The sequence below is a fragment of the Notechis scutatus genome, chromosome 13, assembly GCF_049901735.1.
Source record: "Notechis scutatus isolate UNSWTSFEM ecotype Mainland chromosome 13, rNotScu1.2, whole genome shotgun sequence".
Taxonomy (NCBI): Eukaryota; Metazoa; Chordata; class Lepidosauria; order Squamata; family Elapidae; genus Notechis; species Notechis scutatus.
In genome coordinates this window covers 9,636,641-9,652,462 of record NC_142021.1, presented here as the reverse complement: position 1 = coordinate 9,652,462, position 15,822 = coordinate 9,636,641, and positions in this window count along the sequence as shown.

Here is a 15,822-nt window from a genome sequence, read left to right as displayed (position 1 = left end):
TGGGAGCGTCCTATCAAATTCTGTACCTGTCAACAGTGATGTCCCCCAAGGCAATGTTCTAGGACCAACTCTCTTCATACTCTACATAAATGACCTCTGTGATCATATTAAGAGCAACTGCGTTCTCTTCGCTGATGATGAAAAGTTATTCAACACCACAGACAATACTGCTACTCTTCAAAAAGACCTTGACCATGTATCAGAATGGTCAAACAAATGGCAACTTCAAATCTCAACAAATAAATGTTCTGTCTTACATATTGGCAAAAAAAATCAGAAAATAAAATACAAGCTGAATAGTCAAGACCTTGTTGATGATCCAAACTCTGTCAAGGACCTTGAAGTACTCATCTCTAATGATCTAAGTGCTAGAGCCCACTGTAACTACATAGCCAAAAAAAGGCATTAAGAGTTGGTAACCTAATCCTATGTAGCTTTTTCTCTGGTAATATCACACTACTAACTAGAGCATACAAAACATTTGCTAGACCAATACTCGAATACAGCTCATCAGTCTGGAACCCACATTACATATCTGATATTAGTACAGTTGAGAAAGTCCAGAAATATTTCACAAGAAGAGTTCTCCACTCCTCTACTCGTTGTAGAATACCTTATGCCACCAGACTTGAAATTCTAGACCTAGAAAACCTAGAACTAAGCCGCCTTCGGTCCGATCTAAGTATAGTATATAAAATCATACATTGCCATATCCTACCCGTCAATGAATACTTCAGCTTCAACCATAACAATACAAGAGCACACAATAGATATAAACTCATGGTTAACCGCAGTAAATTTGATTGCAGGAAATACAACTTTAGCAACAGAGTGGTCAATGTCTGGAATACTCTACCTGACTCTGTAGTTTGTTCCCCAAACCTCAAAAACTTTAACCTTAGACTGCCTACTATTGACCTCACCCCTTTCCTAAGAGATCTGTAGAGGGCATGCATAAGCGCACCAATATGCCTACCGTCCCTGTCCTATTGTTTCTTTTTATTTTTCTTATATGTATACATTTCATGTATTCATAACTATGTTTATACTTATACCTATTATCTTGTAAAGGAAAGGAAAGAGACTAAATGATATGAAGAATGGCTAAAGTGACCAGATATGTTTATCCCAATGAAGAGAAGGTTTAGGGGAGTGTAAGAAAGAACACCTTAGCATCACATGGTTCTTGTTTCCCTTTTTCTCACAATCTCCTAGGAAAGAGCTACTACTCTTGAATGCCCATTGGTGAGTCTCACGGGTAATAAATGGGCATGAAACCAATCTAATGGGAAAACAACAATATCAGTGAAGGAAGCAGGGCCCCTTTTGAAACACATCGGTCAAGGGAGAGATTTATAAGGCTCTTACCCTTCTCTGCCGAGCAGCTGCCTGCTGCAAATCAAATCCATCACGGGCAAAGAAGCTTATAAATCAGACCAAAGGGAGAGGAACCTCTATTAAGGACCATGTAGAATGGTTGTCTTTCTTCCAGAACAGTATCCAGACTGTGCTATGTTTGGGATAAAGTACCGTCTCCTTGCGGAAGGTCACAGGGAGCTAATTCTCCAGGGGAGGGCCAGGTAAAAGATGCTTTAGCAAGAAACAGGAGCATCTGATGGGTTTTTACCACCAAGCAGGATCATTTCTTTCCATTAGTTGATTCTACCTGTAGGAGTTTTCCGTATCAGTCTTCAGTCTTCCTTAGGGTTGAGCAGCAGCTTCAAGTTTCCATTGTGCAACCTAGTCTAACAAAGGGAGGGATGAGTGTGTGAGATGATAGCAGTCTTCCAATATTTGAGGGACTATCACGGGGAAGAGGGGGTTGACCTAATTGTCCAAAGCACTGAAGGCGGGACAGGAAGCAACGGATGGAAACTAATCGAGGAGAGAAGCAACCTGGAATTAAGGAGGAATTCCCTGACAGTGAGAACAATTAGTCAATGCAATGGCTTGCATCCAGAAGTATGTGCTCCAACACTGGAGGTTTTAAAGGAGAGATTGGACAGCCATTTGTCTGAAATGGTGCAGGGTCTCCTGCTTGAGCAGGGAGCTGGACTAGAAGACCTCCAAGGTCCCTTCCAACTCTGTTATTCTGTATTCTCTTTCTCTGACACAGTGATTGAAATCCAGTTGCACTATAAAGATGGCATAGCCATCAGATAAATAAAGAGATAGAGAAATAGAGAGAGGGATGGAGATGACAGAGGGGGGGGGAGAGGGAGAGGGAGGGAGAGAGAAGGGAGAGAGAGAGAGAAGAAAACCAGAGAGAGTCAGAGAATGAGAGAGAGAGAGACAGAAAGAAAGAGAGAAAGAGACGGGAGATGAGAAAGAGAAGAGACGGAGAGAGAAAGAGAAAGAGGAGAGAGAGAGAGAAAGAGTGAGAGTGAGAGAGAGAGAATCTACACACATTCTTCCCAATAGCATGTTTTAACATAACTCCTTCCATATTTTTAAAAAAAGAAGAAGCTGATTGAAATACAATGTCACTACAAAGATGGCACGAGGCACACATTGTAACGGGAAGAAGGGTGTGTGAGAGAGAGAGGGGAGGGAGAGAGAAGAGAAAGAGAAAGAGAAAGAGAGAGAGAGAGAGAATGAATATATGAATATCTTAAATTGTTGCCCTGTAGAGAATAAGCGTTATCTATTCTCTGGTCTGAAGCCATGTGTACCTTGTTATCCATCTAAGTGAACAGATTGTTCAGTATCATCAAAACAACTTCCCATATTGTGAGTGAAGTGATCCCAAATGACTGCAACAGATTCGAAATAATGGGAGTTGCCAGAGGGAAACGGAGAAGTCATCCATAGCCCTCGTGACTTGCTTTTTAAGCTACGTGTCATGAATTAGCCCATTTCTCAACCAGAGGGAAAAAAGGGGGGGGAGCCAGGAAGAAAGGGAACCTCCCTCCTCATAGCTCCATAAGAGTTACCAGGACTTCAAAAAACAAAATCCAAAACAGAGATCATTTAACTGATAGAGTAACTTCTCTGGAGAGTAAAACAGGGCTGAACAACAATCTAATTCTGTTTTTTCCCATGTTTTATTAAGGTTTAATAGAACACTTAAGAACAATTAAGTATTAATATTATGTGGAGAAAATACTGATATTATATGGACACTATCAATGAACATTATGATAATGATGATGATGACTTGCTTAAATCAACCGTAATCAGACAACACACTGTTTAGATAGACATTGAAACTTATATACACATCCTCTTACTTTATATACTAAAAATAAAGAATCTATATTGAAAAAGAAAAGAAAAGAACACTGTAAAATACAATGAAAATAAAGGAAGAAGAAAGAGGGGTGCAGGATTCAAAGAAAAAACAGGGGGAAGGGAAGCATTGACTTCCAACTCTTTCCAACGTACAGCAAAAAATTAAATATTAAAATATAATGCAAAATGTATATTTACAACTTCAATTTTTTTTTGCATTCTGTTTAGAAGAGAATGAGCTGGAAGGGATCTTGGAGGTCTTCTAGTCCAGCACCCTGCTCACCAATACCATTTCGGATAAGTGACTGTCCAGTCTCTTCTTAAAAACCTCCAGTGATGGAGAGCCCACAATTTCTGGTGGCAACTTCTGTTCCACTAGTTAATTGTCCTCACTGTTAGAAAAAGTTTCTCCTTAATTCCAGGTTGCTTCTCTCTCTTGATTAGTTTCCATCCGTTGTTTCTCGTCCTGCCCTCAGGTGCTTTGGAGGATAGCTTGACTCCCCCTTCTTTGGGGCAGCCCCTCAAATACTGGAAGACTGCTATCATGTCCCTCCTTATCTTTCTTTTCTCTAGACTAGCTAGCCCAAAACCTGCAGCCATTCTTCATATGTTTTAACGTCCACGCCTTTGATCCTCTGAGTTTCTCTTCTCTGAACTTCAAGCCCTTATCTTGCCTGGTTCCCTTAATTGCTTCAGTGTGGTTTGTGTTGTTTTTTTCTATTTATAATTTATACGTATTTTGAGTTTGAACAGAAGTTCTTCCTTTTCGCAACTGTTTGTGGGGGAGTTTTTTGTCTCCAGTCAAGGATATTTGGAGCTTTAAAGCCAAGTTGAAGGAATTAAAGGGGCTTCACCTGTTTTTGTGCCTGTGTTTATTTTGTATCCCACCCTGGGTCATCACAGAGAATATGAATTATGATACACCCAGGGGGTGGGAGGTGGGGAAACCAGGATCAAGGGTGACAGTGCATGATGTGACTCAGAGTTGGCTACACCCAGGTAGTGCTGGCATGTTTACTCCTAATAAATCCTTTTTAAGTTTTGGAAGTTTTGGCTCTAGACTCATGATTTAAATGGGGGTAACTGCCAGAGCCCTGACAAAGTACATGCCAGTTGCCAAGCATTCAAATTTTGATCACGTGACTATGGGGATGCTGCAACAGTCGTAAATGTGAAAAATAGTCATAAGTCACTTTTTTTCAGTGCCGTTGTAACGTTGAACGTTACACTAAATGAACTGTTGTAAATCGAGGGCTACCTGTATTTGTTAATGCTTTTGTAGTTTCACTTTTGGATCGTAAAACAGCCCATTTTGAAAACTACCAGCCACCAACTGAGGTTGGAATGGGATCGCGGTTGGAGACGTGAAAAAGCAAATGTGAAACGGATTGGTACCAAAGATGATTTACAAGGGCTCCATAAACACCACATTCATCTTTACTATCTCCGATTAAATAACTAGCAAACATTTAATGGTGGAAGTCCAAAAATAATTAAGAACCAGAGAGGGGGGGGAAATATGAAAGACTGCAAAAAGAAAATTATCGGTGGTTAAATCTTACTTGCTATTTCACTTGGTGTCCGAACCATAATTAATCATGGCGTAAAGGGTTGGGTGTTAATTAACTCCCCCCCGTGTTTTATTTGCTGCTTTGAGATTATCCCACCCAGGCCCATTTTCCCAACTCCTTGTCCAAGGCAACAAGTAGATTCCCCCGAGGGAAGGAAGGAAGGAATGAGTCCCTCAGTGAACTAATATTAATTAGTGTTTCTTACGCCATTATGGATAGCAGACTATGGACAGTAGACAGCAGAGAAAGAGAGAGAGAGAAAGGGAGACAGAGGGGGGGAGGGGGAAAGGGAGGAGAATCCATGGAATTGCCTAAATTTTATACTCCCAAACTAACGCGTTTAATGAAATAAATGTGTGTATACACAACTAGAGCAAACTAAAATGATGAATATAATTTTCAGCCAAGTGTGTGTGTGTGAGAGTGTGAGAGAGAGAGAGAGAGAGAGAGAGAGAAAGGTGCAAGATAAGAGATAAGTTAGATGATGGATGGATGGATGATGGATGGATGAATGATGGATGGATGGATGAAAGAGAGGGAGGGAGGGAAGGAGGGAGAGAGATATGAAGATCTCATCAAATTACTCAGAATGACTCACTCATGAAACAGTTTATGGCCCATAACAAAACAATGGGCCCATTGTTCTGCATTTCCTCCACTGTCAATTAAGCACCCAAATGAGGACTAATAGTTGGTTGTCTTCTCCTAGCCCAAGCATGCTTTTCTCCAGAAGGTTTCGCTTCTGTGGACACCAGGATGGATGGCGGTCTCCCTAACGACAGAAGAAAAGGAAGAGATTGAATTGGCAACGCTTGGGGAAGAGGATCGTCCCACAGAGCCTAAGGTGGCCCGGTGGCTTCTTCTGAAACAGCAATCGTAGAGTAGGGTGTGGGCTATGCACAGTCAACCTTCTGAGTTTGGTTCATCATCGTTTCTCAAACAAGCTCCAAAGGTTTCCAGGAACTTCATTTGAGGGTTTATAAAAAGGGCTAAGCAATTTTGAAGGGACTGTTCAACTGTCCAGTTGGCGAAACCAGAAAAAGAAACAAAAAAAAAGACATTATTTTTCCCAGGAGTATAAAAGTTTATGTCAACTCATAAAACATTCCTATGCCTGTTTTAGTAGTTGCCATTAAAAAAAAGGGTGGGGGGAATCTGGAAGAGCAGTGCAGCGGTTTGAAAGCAAAAGTACATTCCAACTCTTATCTTTAAAAGCTTGTAGCTAAAATACCAGAGCTTTTGCCCACGATTATATTCATACAGGGAAGTGCCAGTATGTCGCCTATAATAAATCCTTTGAAGTTTTTTGAAGTTTGGTTCAAGAACCATGATTTAATTAGGGCGATTGCTGGAATCCTGACACTTTACGGAATAAACCACACGGGCACAGAAGAAGCAAAACCAGCTCTGGGTTTCTCACACAAAAGCAAGGATAGTTAATCCCCCCTTTTCCCTATGGGCCACCCACCAAAACATCCATCGCTCCTGTTCATTTTGTTATGGGAAACAGCCAGCCACTCCAGGGAATCTGTTCGGGGTGTCCTTGGGATGCCAGTAATGTCCCACAGTGCCAACAGGTTCTTGCATACCATTCCCTTGCTTTCCATCCACCTGCCTCCCATTATTGTCAAGCTGCGAGTGTAGGATGGATCAAAGCTACCAAAGAAGGAAAGAGCAGAATGATGACAAAATGTGATTGGGGTTTTATACAAGTCTGAGTTTAGGTTGAATTGAATAGAGCTAACCAGATTATCCTTGGGTGTTAACTAATGAATCACAATCAGAATAGAGCTGGAAGGGACCTTGGAGGTCTTCTAGTCCAGCCTCCTGCTCAAGGAGGAGATCCTATACCATTCCAGACAAATAGCTGTCCAGTCCCTTCTTAAAAATCTCCAGTGAGGGAGTGCCCAAAATTTCTGGTGCCCAGCTGTTCCACTGGTTAATTGTCCTCACTGTTATGAAGTTTCTCCTTAATTCCAGGTTGCTTCTCTCCTTCATTAGTTTCCATCCATTGTTTCTTGTCCTGCCCTCTGGTGCTTTGGAGAATAATTTGACCTCCCTCTTCTTTGGGGCAGCCCCTTAAATACTGGAATATTACTATCATGTCACCTTAATTCTTCTTTTCTCTAGACTAGTCAAACCCAAAACCTGCAGTTGTTCTTCCTATGTTTTTGTCTCCAGTCCCTTAATCATCTTAATTGCTCTTCTCTGCACTTTTTCCAAATTCTCAACCTCTTTTTTTTTGTAATGTGGGCACCAAAACTGGATGCTTCATTCCAGGTGTGGCCTTACCAAGGCTTCATAAAGTGGTTTCCTCTCTCACTTTGCATCGAAAATCAGTTTCCGGAGAACCATCCAAATTTTCCAAGAGACGGGTGTCATCTCAGACTTCAGAGTTGGCACCCTTGGCTGCAAATGAACTCTGCGGTTTCGAGTCAGCTCAGCTATAAAGACGTGGGGGTAATTTTGGGATGGGAAGAGATAAGGAATAAGCAGCTGTCCTCAACTTACAACCACAACAGAACCCCAACGTTTCTGTTGCTAAGTGAGGCAGTTGTTAAATGAGTTCTGCACTGTTTTACAACCTTTCTTGCCACAGTTCTTAAGTGAATCACTGCTGTGGATTAGTGAGTGACCCGGGTTGTTAAGTACATCTGGCTTCCCCATGGACTTCGATTGTCAGAAGGTCATACAGCGGGATCACATAACCCCGAGTTTCTGCAACCGTCATAAATATGAACCAGTTGCCAAATGTCTGGATTTTGATCACATGACCATGCCAGAAGTGGTCTTCAGCCGGTTCTGACTAGTTCGGGAAAACCGGTAGCAGAAATTTTGATTAGTTCAGAGAACTGGCAAATACCACCTCTGACTGGAAGAAAGAGAGGAGTGAAAGGGGAAGGAAGACTGGAAGGAAGGAGGAAGAAAGAGAGGAAGAAAAAGGGAAGGAAGAGAGGAACGAAGGGAAGGAACCAGAGATGGTATTCAGCTGGTTCTGACCAGTTCTGGAGAACCGGTAGCGGAAATTTTGAGTAGTTCAGAGAGCTGTCAAATACCACCTCTGGCCCCACCACCCCCACCTCTTTTCTACCTTCCATTGAGTCCCAGCTGATCGGCTGGGTCTCCTTTGGTTGCCCTGCACAGGAGAACGGAGCTGGAAAGCAGGTTACTGAGGTGGAGAGGGAATGGGGAATTTGCAGTATGTCCTTCCCCTGCCACTCCCACCAAGCCATGCCCACCAAGACACCAAGACACACCCACAGAACACCACGCCCATCAAGCCATGTCCACAGCTTATCATCTGGGTCTTCTTTGGTTGCCCTGCACAGGAGAACGGAGCTGGAAAGCAGGTTAGTGGGGTGGGAGGAAGGATTTTGCAGTATGTCCTTCCCTGCCACCCCACCAAGCCACGCCCACCAAGCCATCACACCCACCAAGACACCCACAGAACACCACACCCATCAAGCCATGTCCACAGCTTATCATCTGGGTCTTCTTTGGTTGCCCTACACAGGAGAATGGAGCTGGAAAGCAGGTTAGTGGGGTGAGAGGGAATGGGGATTTTGCAGTATGTCCTTCCCTGCCACTCCCACCAAGCCACGCCCACCAAGCCATGCCACACCCACCAAGACACCAAGACACACCCACAGAACACCACGCCCATCAAGCCATGTCCACAGCTTATCATCTGGGTCTTTTTGGTTGCCCTGCACAGGAGAACGGAGCTGGAAAGCAGGTTAGTGGGGTGGGGAGGAAGGGGATTTTGCAGTATATCCTTCCCCGGCCATGCCCACCAAGCCACGCCCACAGAACTGGTAGTAAAAAAAATTGAATCCCACCACTGGACCATGGGGATATAAGTATGGAAAATGGCCTCAAGTCACTTTCTTCAGTGCCGTTCTAACTTCAAATGGTCACCAAATGGATTGCCATACGTCGAGGATCACCTGTAACAGCAAGAGATGGGTCAATCGTTTTGCACCATTTTGGAAGGAGCTGGACTCTCAGAGCATGTATATTCCCCAGGCATACCCATTTTCCTTTTCTTTTCTTAATGTCTGTTGTCGCAACTCAATCTTCGTTTGCAGCAAAAGGACTCAGAGTGTACCAACTTAGCTCCTGAATAACAGATCAGCTCCAAAGTCTTGGGAAAGAAATGGAAGACGCGCAATGTTTTTTAATTGCCTGCAATTATTTTACTTCTCGGTAGATTTCAATTAATTAAACACTCCCCCCCCCCCGGAAAGTTACCCTTGTGTGCTTTAATTAGACATAAACGTGGCAAAAACAAGGGGGAAAAAACAGTTCATTAAGGGGGAAAAAACGTATTGGTTGCCGCTTAGTTATTCCGCGACGATTGCAACGGAAATGGAGGGACATGCTGTTGTCATTTCGGCTTAGCATCTTCGACGTAGTGAGATGTTTATGCAATATTAGCTCCTGCGCTGTAAAAAGAGGAAAGAAGGAAAAATGGGATCACAGTGATCAAATAATCGTTCTACTTGTCCTTAAAATTGAAATTGTGTTATCAATGGAAAGAGAATATTTGTAACTCGGGGTTGAAGTGTGGCGTCCTGGGGTTTTCTGAGTTTGGTGGTTTTCTTGTATTACCCATCTAGGGAAACTCATCAGTGCTAGAAGGAAGTGGGGTTTGCAGAGATAAGAGGGAGGGAGGGAGGGAGGAGGAGGAGGAGGATATGGGGAAGAGGAGGAGGAGGAAGAGAGGAGGAGGACTGTGAAGTCCCTGAAGCTCTCGAGTTTGGTTGTTTCCTTGCAGACATTTCATGACCCATCTAGGGAACCTCATCAGTGCTAGAAGGAAGTGGGGTTTGCAGAGATAAGAGGGAGGGAGGGAGGGAGGAGGAGGATAGGGGGAAGAGGAGGAGGAGGAAGAGGAGGAGGAGGACTGTGAAGTCCCTGAAGCTCTCCGAGTTTGGTTGTTTCCTTGCAGACATTTCATGACCCATCTAGGGAACATCATCAGTGCTAGAAGGGAGTGGGGTTTGCAGAGATAAGAGGGAGGGAGGGAGGGAGGAGGAGGATAGGGGGAAGAGGAGGAGGAAGAGGAGGAGGAGGACTGTGAAGTCCCTGAAGCTCTCCGAGTTTGGTTGTTTCCTTGCAGACATTTCATGACCCATCTAGGGAACCTCATCAGTGCTAGAAGGAAGTGGGGTTTGCAGAGATAAGAGGGAGGGAGGGAGGGAGGAGGAGGATAGGGGGAAGAGGAGGAGGAAGAGGAGGAGGAGGACTGTGAAGTCCCTGAAGCTCTCCGAGTTTGGTTGTTTCCTTGCAGACATTTCATGACCCATCTAGGGAACATCATCAGTGCTAGAAGGGAGTGGGGTTTGCAGAGATAAGAGGGAGGGAGGGAGGAGGAGGAGGAGGAGGATATGGGGAAGAGGAGGAGGAAAAGGAGGATTGTGAAGTCCTTGAAGCTCCCCGAGTTTGGCTGTTTCCTTGCAGACATTTCATGACCTAACTAGGGAACATCATCAATAATAGGTTGATTAATTTCTTGCAGACATTTCATAACATAACCCAACTATGTAACATTTTCAATTCCCACTTGATTTCTTGCAGACGTTTCATAACCCAACTAGGGAACATCATCACTGCCAATTTGATTTCTTGCAGTCGTTTCATTAGCCAACTGTCCTCCGTTGCTCCTATACCGGAGTTAAATTCTGTGCAAAAATCACCCTGCTGTAAGCATTAAAGATAATCTTGTAAAAAAAGATAACAAATTCATATTGATTGCTTTTCAGTTAACTGCAATAGCTGATGCTGCCAGTGAAATGTAAATACACCATCTAAAAATAACAGCAGGTGATAAAACAGAATAGAAAGGTAACCAATATTTAAAACAGCCTTTTGCATATAAACCACAGTTGAGAAAAATATTGTACGCACACAGAAAAGATTTTGATATAACCTTGCACGCTATCACATAAAGTTTTAGGGGATGAATTAATAACATAGAGAAACAAATAAAACACCAGAACTTACACACAAATGGTTTTCTATTGTTCCCTATTGCATTTTATTTGCAATTGCTAAATTACAGGAATAAGAAAAGGTGTCATATAACAAAACTGTTGTGAACTTCCTCACCTAGACATGGTGTGTGCTTAATTACAAAATCTCGGTATATAAAGACGTCTTCCAGGTTTAAGCATTTCACCCGAGGAAGAAAGCCAAAGTTACCTTACAATGGCTTAAAAGGAGGCCAAATTAAATATATTTGAGGGAGGAAACACTGCCATCTATTTCAATTAACACTGCCTTATTGAATTGAATAAAAATGACTATAAAATCCATACCTATTTAGTCAGAAGTTCAACACTTCTCCAGCTAATAGTAAAATGCACATTTCAGCCTTTGTATTATAGACAAGAAATTGATTTTTTTCCCCGTCTCAGCATGCATTATTTTTTATATAATGAAGAACAGATCCTTTGCCATTCATGCATCTGTTTAGCAATGATTGCTTTACAGGGGTCTTCTACCATGGCAACGTTTGCTCATTTTACTTAAAATAAATACATTTCTCAGGGGCCACATCCAGGTGGCAGGGCAGGGTAAGAAGGCAAAGAGAACCGGGTTCAAATTTCAGATTTGCAGTAGACAGACCATCCCTTGACTTATGACTGCAATTGAACCCATAATTTCTGCGGTTAAGTGAGACGTGTTTAATGAGTTTCAACCCATTTTACGGCAAACCTTGCCACAGGTGTTAAGTGAATCCCTGCAGTTGTTACGTGAGTCACATGGTTGTTAAGTAAATCTGATTTCCCCATTGACATTTTTTGTCAGAAGTTCACAAAAGCCAGAAAAATTCACGAGTCAATTCTGAGTCCTGGCAAAAACCTCCTTTATTACATTAATGTGAATTTATTTCATTCACAATCAGTCAACGGCTTGGCAAACAGTCTTGCAAAGGTATACTAATGAGCTCAGAACCTTTATCAATCCTGGTAAATAGTTCCACACTCAGTGTTGGCAGGGAAGGGCTGGGTTACACAGACAAAACTCCAAAGGCTGGAACAAACAAATGACTGAATAAGCGAGTTGTTTCCTGCAAAAGCCCCCTCCCCTTTTGCTTCTCTTTTAATCCTGATGGGAGGGGCCATTCATTGTCCACCTGTGGCCTTACTCCCACAACTCTAAGTTCTTAATTGTGCCTTCCTTTTGGCAGCTCTGTGCATGCGCAGGCTGGGAACTGGTTCCAGAAGCTCCCCCGCCTCACTGCTGTCTGAGCCCGAAGGCAGCTGATGATTGCCAGCCTGCCCTGGCCCCATCTCTGCCTCTGATGCAGAGCCCTCATCCAAGCTGTCCTCAGCCTCCAGGTATGTCCCAGGTTCCTCCCCAACCTCCTCACTACTGCCCGACTCTGCTATCAGCTCCACCAGCCACCAGTGGGCCACAACAATATCCTATGTTTTCCAAACAAGCAGCCCTGATGTTTACATTTTACTGATCTGAGTGCAGTTACTACAATTATGATTTGTGATCAATTATTAATTATTATGATCAATCCATACTTTCAGGCTTAGGCTAAGTGGGGAAAAGTTGGATTATCCTTCTTTGATATCTTTGCCACAACGCAATTCTAATATAATGTTGCACTGAGTATTATCATGTTGCTATATTTAGTGAGGCTTTGGTATCAGAGGTGCAAAACTAGATGTCCACTAGAGGGCCACCAACAGAAAAGCCTAACCCCTTGGCTGCCCTCTAGTTATCACTGTGATTCTTGCAGACCAGAAATGTTTGGTTGGTTTAATGACAAGCAGTTGCCTTCCCTAACTCCAAAACAAAACAAAAAAGAAATTAAAAAAAACCAAGAGATACAGTTAGCTTCCTCAGCTCTTTGTATGTTAATATCACCATGGCATCCATCAGTGATTAAAGTCTCTTCCCACCAAGGAGTTGAGTGAGTGGGTGGGAATGGAATTATTCACAAAGCAACGAGGGTACCCAATGAATGATACAACATCGGAGCAGTTACTTATCCTATGTGAGACTGGTAGAAGATTATTAGCTCACAGTATTCAAAACAGAATGGTCCCTCTTGGCTATCCGGTTTCAGATTTTATAGCTTGTGCATGAAAAAAATATCTCCAGAAGTCACAATCTGCAAAAACTAGAAATACCCCAAAGGTAAAGAATATCATTCTCAAGTAAATTTATTTATGGTAAATTTTACAACAGCTCACTGCCTGGGTACACTGGGGAACCTTAATTAAGAACAAGAATGAGACTACTTAAGAACCAACATCAAAATGCTTCACCCAACCTGTCCCTGAAGCTTTTAAAATAGCTTGAGCTGATAAATTGCTACACTGCTTCTCAAGGAAATATATTCTGTTTAAGAAACTACACTCCTGCCAACAAAGGACTAATAATAATCAGTGCAAATTTCTAAACTACCACCGGATGGCAGCAAAGAGGCTGAAAAAAAATGACACTCTTCCCTGCCCTCTAGTGGTCCTCTGCATCATTGCAATGAAAATACTTTGGCACTGGTTGAGTAAAGGGTTTACAGCTCCTGTGACATGTGAAGAGTCTAACTTCACTTTTTGGCAACTGCAGAGAGAAACAAAGGGAAGACCTACTGCTCTCTTAGTCTAAGACTTTAAGGGGCACCATGGATTTCCTGAAGAATGTGAGTGGGAGATTAGTATCCCTCAAATGGCTACTTTTAACCCAGTGAGTGTGATTGTTTGGGGTCAAAACTTCAGGCCTGGAAGAGTTGATTAGAATAATGTATGACTTTAAACAAGTTTTAAAGTTTTACAGACTAGATTGAAGTTGGGTGAAGCTTTTGCATTGATTTACAGAATAACGGAATTGGAAGAGACCTTCTAATCCAACCTTCTAATCCAACCTTTTGCTCAAACAGGAGACCTTATACAATTTCAGACAAATGGCTGTCCAATCTCTTCTTGAAAACCTCCAGTGATGGAACACCCTCAACTTCTGGAGGCAAGTCATTACACTGGTTAATTGTTCTCACTGTCAGGAAATTCCTGCTTAGTTCTGGGTTGCTTTTCTCCTTGATTGGTTTCCACCCATTGCTTCTTCTCTTGTCTTTGGTGCTTTGGGATCGTCCCTGGGATGATTGGAGTTCAAAACATCTATGGTGGAGGAAGAACATAGATTACTTTAAGCTGTCACTCTCTCAAAGGAGAGGGTTCCTTAAACAGAAGTTTACTGCAGAAAAATGACCCAAGAACTTTTGAGGGACTTTATTTATTTTATTTATTTATTTGATTTGCCAATTGTTTACAAGATAATAAGTATAAGCGTATACATAGTTGTGAATACATGAAATGGGTACATATAAGAAAAATAAAAGAATAAGAGAAACAATAGGACAGGGACGGTAGGCATGTTGGTGCGCTTATGCACGCCCCCTACAGACCTCTTAGGAACGGGGTGAGGTCAATAGTAGACAGTCTAAGGTTAAAGTTTTTGGGGTTTCCAAAAGCATTGATTGATTCATGGATTCATTCATCACTTCATTGAATCATTTATCTGACAGCTTGGTCCACCAATCTGTAGGTGTCCCATCTCAAGTACATGACCTTGGAGGGCTAATCATGACTAAAAACAGAATAAGAACATTATATCGAGCCAATAAATAACATAAACAAAATCCTGGCTGAGGCAGGCAGAAAAATTCATGAGGATTCAGGCCGTGTCAAAAGAAGAATCATGGTGCAAATGGACCTGAAAAAGCTGAGTTTGTATTCCACAACGCAGTGTGACTTTTGTCATTTTGATAGTCGGAGTAACCGAATGACAAAGTTGGAAGGGACCTTGGAGGTCTTCTAATCCACCCCACCTGCTTAAGCAGGAGACCCTATATCAGGGGTGTCCAGCCTTTAATTGCTGATTTTGGAGGATCTATTGTACGATTGAATATTGCAGATGGTTTAGATAGGACAACATTTCGCGCAGTTCCTCTCTTATACTGTTAAAATTCTGGGCAATTATGAATTATGATTTGTGGCACAAAGACAGCATAGTCACATAAGTAAGAAAACGTCCCTTTAATACCTCCAACTTTGCCCCCAATGTCCAGTTACCTTCGTCTGGAGGAAAAAACTTCCCCAAGAACAGTCTTTAAGTGGAGGAAATTCAGTCCAAAAACAAAGTACACATAAACTGTAAATAAAAACCCACACAAACCACACTGCAGCAATTAACTGGACAGGGCAGGAGAAGAAATTGCAAACTTCAAAGGCCAACAAAACACACATAGTTGGGAAGACGCCAGGAGCCCGGATAAGCCTCGACAATAAAAGATAACTCACAATTTGCTTCCAACAAGTTGCTGAGCGCATCCTCCCTTTTTAAACACTGTGTTCCCAGCTGCAGCTATTGAAGGGAATCAGGGCCCTTTCCTCCTCTGTAAGCCACGCAACTCATGTTGCTTCCCTTCTCCGTTCCTCCCTGTGTGTCCTAGGATGAAAAGGGGGTGGGCCTGGGTCTTCCTCTGAGTTCCCTCTCCCTTGTTCTACCTCTTCCCTGCTCTGCCCAGCCAGACTTTGCCCTTCCCCAGTTTCTTCCACAACCAACAGAGCCACACTCCCACTCCCTGTCAGCTACTTGGCCTCCCCTTCGGAATCAGATTCTGACAGGGGCATGACACCATTTGAGAGGAAACAATGAATAAAGACACCCGAAATATTAGCAAGCAGTGCACGAATATTCATTCCAACTTACTTTAATAAAAAAAGGCACATCGTGCATACTCCGAAACGCTAACATTTGTGGTTGGCAGAATTTCTCACGAAAAGGTGGCAGGGTCATAATCTTTATTTACCTTCTGGAGGAAACATCTGATACGGATTGTTCCTATCATTGGTTTGCCTGCCCTTTAAAAGTATTGCTCGTGATTGATGACCGAGGTGGGCAGGTAAATTCATCAACTAGCAACCAAAAAAGAAAATCAAATCAGGTTAACTTATTGGACCAAACTACGATAATACATGAAAATGCCACAAGGCGAGCT